This window comes from Neomonachus schauinslandi, chromosome 13 (assembly GCF_002201575.2).
Source record: "Neomonachus schauinslandi chromosome 13, ASM220157v2, whole genome shotgun sequence".
Taxonomy (NCBI): domain Eukaryota; kingdom Metazoa; phylum Chordata; class Mammalia; order Carnivora; family Phocidae; genus Neomonachus; species Neomonachus schauinslandi.
This window is the reverse complement of record NC_058415.1, coordinates 83,083,481-83,089,208: the sequence shown is the minus strand read 5'-3', so window position 1 is coordinate 83,089,208 and position 5,728 is coordinate 83,083,481.

Below are 5,728 nucleotides of genomic sequence, written 5' to 3'. Positions count from 1 at the left end.
CACGTCGTACGGAAACCCGCGGGGGGCGGGGCGGGGCCGGGGCGGGACTAGGAGACCCCGCCCCTCGGCCCCGGCCGCTTAGAGTCAGGGACCCCCGCCCTCCTGCGCGCGCCGGACTGGCCAGGCGCCCGAGCGGTGGCAGCGCACGCACGTGGGGTGCCCCCGCCGGGAGTTCCTCAGTTCCTGGACCGGACCTGCTATGCTTCTCCCCACGACTCGCAGGTGAAGTCACTCGATTAGAAGGGGCCACCTTGTGAGGCTTGGATTCCAAATAAACTTGGACTTCCCCAACCCCACCTCCGCCGGGACGGTGGGAAAGGAAGGAGCATTCAGTACCCGGAGCTGGCCCCCCCCTACAGGCCTCCTCTCCTTTACCTTTAACCCACTGTGAGGAGGGGCCGTCATACCCATTTTCCAGATAAGGACTGAGGGCTCTCTCCAAGTTAGGCAGCCAGTGAGGGGCAGAGCCCAGCCTTGAATCTGGGTCTTTGGGTCTTCATCCAGGACATTCGAAAGGTAAGGGCAAGGTGGGCCGGGGAGGCCCTCTGTGTGTGAGGTGGGGGTGAATTAAACTGAAAAGGTTTTGGCCCCTGAGGGCAGAGCCTGGGCCTGGTGGTGGGGCCGGGAGCAGAGGGAGGCTAAGGGGAAGGGAAAGGGGACGCAGAGGCGGAGCTCCCAGTAGGAGGGGTCTGCGGCTGGGACTGGAGGCACTCTTTTTTTTTTTTTTTTTTTAATATTTTATTTATTTATTTGACAGAGAGAGAGCAGAAGCAGGGGGAGCGGCAGGCAGAGGGAGAGGGAGAAGCAGGCTCCTAGCTGAGCAAGGAGTCCCACGCGGGGCTCGATCCCAGGACCCTAGGACCAGGGCCCAAGCCGAAGGCAGACGCTTAACCGACTGAGCCACCCAGGCGCCCCTGGAGGCACTCTCTTGCCTCCCTAGCGGGGCTTCCTGCTTGGGAGGGAGGTCAGGCAGATCCAAGTTCATCTTGACTGACTCAAGGGACGTTGGCTAATTTCTCTGAGCCTCAGTTTCCCCATCTGTAACACGTGGATAATAGTACACAAGTCAAGGGGCTGCTGTGTGATTTAAGTGACGTTGACGAAGCCTGTGGCTTGTACCAGGCGTATAGTACGTTTATCATTCTTGTCAAAACTTCCGTTACAGGGCGCCTGGGTGGCTCAGTTGGTTAAGCGACTGCCTTTGGTTCAGGTCATGATCCTGGAGTCCCAGGACGGGTCCGCATGGAGCTCCCTGCTCAGCGGGGAGCCTGCTTCTCCCTCTGACCCTCCCCCCTCTTGTGCTCTCTCTCTCTCAAATAAATAAATAAAATCTTAAAAAAAAAAAACGAAAACCTTCGCTTACAGTTGTTCCAATAGCTTGCTGGCAACACAATGGTTTATGGGGGTTTTCCCCAATTTTTTTTCTTTTTAAAGATTTTATTCATTTATTTGACACACACAGAGAGATAGTGAGAGCAGGAACACAAGCAGGGGGAGCGGGAGAGGGAGAAGCAGGCTTCCTACGGAGTGGGGAGCCAGAACCCTGGGATCATGACCCTAGCCGAAGGCAGACGCTTAACGATTGAGCCACCCAGGTGCCCCCCAATTTTTTCTATTGTAGTAAAATACATAGAACAAAGTTTACCATCTTATGATGGTTTTTATTTTTATTTTTTAAATATTTATTTATTTGAGGGAGAGAGCATGAGAGAGCTTGGTGGGGGGCAGGAAGCAGGCTCCCTGCTGAGTTTGATCCCAGGACTCTGGGATCTCTACCTGAGGGCAGGCAGACATTTTACCCACTGAGCCACCCAGCCGCCCCATATAATGGTTTATTTTTAAAAGAAAAGGGAAGGGAATCAAACTGGTTGTTATATTGGTGTTCAGTGTGCTCTTCTAGCTTTCCCCAGGTTTGAGAATTTGCAAAATGAAATTGGGAGATAGGAGGTCCCCATTGGAGCAGAGTTCTGAGCATTTCCCAGGTTCCTGGGCCTACAGAATGTCTGCAGGACTTGGCTGTCCCTTGTCTTTGTGGCCCACCCACACCCTGCCCAGGATGGAGCCCTTGCTGCCTGGCCCTGGTGGGCCCTCCCACGTTTGCTCTCTCATTCAAGACAGGGACACTTGAGGGTCCCATTTTTACATATGTGCTAACTGAGCCCAGAGAGAACACAGGGCTCCACACAGCAAGGAAGAGGTGAACCCCAGGTCTGCCTCTTTCTCTCTGTGGGTGGGGTGGATCTATCCCAATTCTCCTATCCTCCTTTGTATGCCTCGCCTTCCCGTCCCAACACCAATCTCTCCCCTGTCGCCTGAGTTACAACCTTCCCAGCCTTGGTAACACCCCTGCCTGGGGGCTCTGGGCCAACTCCCTTCCTTCAGTGGGGTCACATTTCCTAAGAGTCACTCCTGGAGATGGCTAAGTACGGGGCTAGGGGGGTGGGGAGGTGTTGGGGGGGGCCTCCATGGACCCTCAGCTGTTTGGGCCCTGTTCTAGCCTAATCTCTCCGCCCCAGAGCCTGGGTATTGTCTGACTGGCAGCCTAGAGCCATTCATCGTGCCTGTGGCGGTGGTTCTGACAGGCCTCTTGTGTCCCTAGATGGGCCTGGAGGCTGTGAGTGAGTGATCGCCATCGGGGTCGCTGGGCTCATTGTGTAGATGGGGTGGGGATCCAGGGCGGCAGCCAGGGGTGTACTTATCCTGGGGCCTGGCCCTGCCCTGTCCACTCAAAGTTGTCCATAGTGCAAGCATAGGAATTTTGGAAGGAGGAGTTGGCCACTGGGATATTGTCACTTTGGGGTTGCCACAGACCCAACAGAATTGGAACTTGGCCATCAACCAACTTTTCTGTGACCTGGCAAGTCTCTGTACCCTGTGTCTTCTCACACAGAAGGTAGGGAATCACCCGCTCTTCTCAGGGACATAAAGGGTGGCTGGGAGGGGAGATGTGTGAGTATCAGGGTTGGGGGCGCCCCACACCCTGACCCAGTTGTCAGTTTTCTCTGGTGGTGACTGGCTCCTGCTCGGTAGATAAGAGTCCCTTTCCCTACTTCCACCCCTGCATACCTTGATTCCGGAGACACTGGATGTGCCCGGAACCAGCCTGCCTCCCCTCTTGCCCACTCCAGCCCCTTCTCCACTCAGCAGACAGAATGAGCTCTGTGAAATTTCCAACTGCTCCTGTCCCTCCCCTGCTCAAAACCTTTCTGTGGCTCCCTGGTGCTCCAGGAAAGTCCAAGGTCCGCATGTGGCTAACACGATCCTTCTCTGTCCCCTGTCCTCCCTCACTGTGCCTCTTCCCCATCACACTCCATAGCCCAGCCTATAGCCAGAGGGAACATCTGTCTGTTCACACCCCCTGGCCTTCACACATGCTGTTCCCTTTGCCTAGGAGTAGCCAGGAGCCCCCCCTCTTCCAAATCCTTTGTGGCTCATTTCTACTCATTTTTCAGGTCTCAGCTTAGACCTTCTAGGATGCCTTCCCTGCCCCCAACATTAAACTGTTTCAGGAACCCCAGATCCCTATAAATGCTGGGGAACTGTCTGCCTGTCCGTTCCTCCTCGCCACCGCCCCTTCCCCTCCCCATCCCCCGCCACCCCCCAGCGCCAGGGACAGGGCCTGACAGAGTGAGCACTTGCATTTGTTGAAGGACTGACAGAATGATCTAACAGATCTAGGCACATGCAGACAGACACTTGTGACTCTAAGGTTGGGGTGTGTGTGCCTGGGGGGTTGGTATGGGGGGCTCTGGAAAGAGGATTCTGCTTAGTGGACCCCACGCCTGCCACCCACACCACTGATTATGGCCACAGGAGAGAGAAGCAACTACTTCTTGCCAAGCTGATTCCAGCCCCTCTCACTCCTCCTATTCCTCTCCCCACCTGTCCCCACCTGTCTCCACCTGTCACTGGGGCAGCTCCAGAAGCCAGAGACAGCTGATGTAGAGGCCTTGAGCTGGGAGTCAAGGCCAGTCCCACCCTCCATTCCAGGCCCCTCTCTGTGACCAACAAGCATAGGAACCCAAATGACCATGTCTCGGCTCTTGGTCTTGGTTCCCCTCTTGGGTAAAGTTTGGCTTCTTACCCCAGTTTAGAGAGAATGGTCATGCCTATCTGTGACATGCCTGGCCTGGAGCCTGGCACACAGCAGGTGCTCAATAAATACCTATTTGTATTAGGGGAAACCAAGAACCAGAGAGGGAAGTGACCTGTGGTCACATAGCAAATCCATGGCATAGCTTAAACCTCCACTTTCCTTACGCAGCAGCCCCCCCCCCCCCTCCACCATTGCTTTTCTCCAAGCTTAAAAATACTTTTGCCTCCATCTGACATGACAATGAGTGCTAGCAGGTGCAGAGTTTCTTTTGGGGGGTGATGAAGTGTTCTAAAATTGATTGTGGTGATGGTTGCACCATTGTGTGAATGTCCTAAAAAACATTAAGTTGTGTACTTTAAATGAGTGAGTTGCATGGAATGTGAATTACATTCCAGTAAACTGTTATTTTAAAAAATAACTGTAGTGTGCAAGAAAAAGTGCCAGACAGAAGAACTGCCTCTTAGTAGCTGCACGGACTTTTGAGCCCAGTTCCCTTGCTCTGTGACTTGGATCCTATTCCCCACTCTGCCTTCCTCCCAGGAATTTGTAGGATCAAATGAAAAAGTAGAAGTTGTAATATTCCCAGAGTTGATACTGGTATCAACAGTATGGCCATTTCTATAAAAATGAATCTCTCACTCTCAAAAATGACTGGATAAAGAAAGGAACAAATACTTTACAAAAGAGGAAAAACAAAGTGAAAAATACATGGGGAAAAATGTTCCTCCTCAATGTTAATCAAAGGAGTGAAGACAAAAGCAACTTTAAGGTATCATTTTAAAATGGTAAAACTCTGTGCTGGCACAGTTGTGGTGAAATTGATACATCCAAGTACTGTTTCACCGTGTAGAATAGCACAATCCTCTTGGAAATCAAGAGAGTGATATATTAAGAGCACCAAAGGGGCGCCGAGGTGGCATAGTTAGTTAAGTGTCTGTCTCTTGGTTTTGGCTCATGTCGTGATCTCAGGGTCTTGGGATCAAGCCCCCTGTCAGGCTCTGTGCCCAGTGCGGAGTTTGCTTAAGATTCTCTCTCCAGGGCGCCTGGGTGGCTGAGTTGGTTAAGCATCTGCCTTCAGCTCAGTTCATGATATCGGGGTCCTGGGATTGAGCCCCACGTTGGGCTCTCTGCTCAGCGGGGAGCCTGCTTCTCCTTCTCCCTCTGCTGCTCCCCCTTCTTGTACTCTCTCTCTCTGTCAAATAAAGAAATAAAATCTTAAAAATCAATCAATCAATCAATCATGGGGATGTAATGTACAGCATGGCGACTCTAATTAATAATACTGTAGTGCATGTTTGAAAGTTGCTGAGAGAATAGATCTTAAAAGTTCTCAACATAAGAAAAGAAATTCCTGTATGTATGGTGTGATGAATGTTAACTAGACTTATGGTGGTGATCATTTTGCAATCTAGACAAATATTTAATCACTATGCTGTACACCTGAAACTAATATGTTTTTAAAAAAATAAAGAAAAAAGTAGGAAGCAAAAATGGTGTCATATAATTGTAACTAAGTACAACTCTATGTAGACTGGTAAATATTGCTGGTGACTGACATAGCATTTGTGTCCTTCTCCTTTGTTTTCAAAATGCTCTTTCTCAGCCTTGCAGCTGTGGGTAGTCATGTTACCA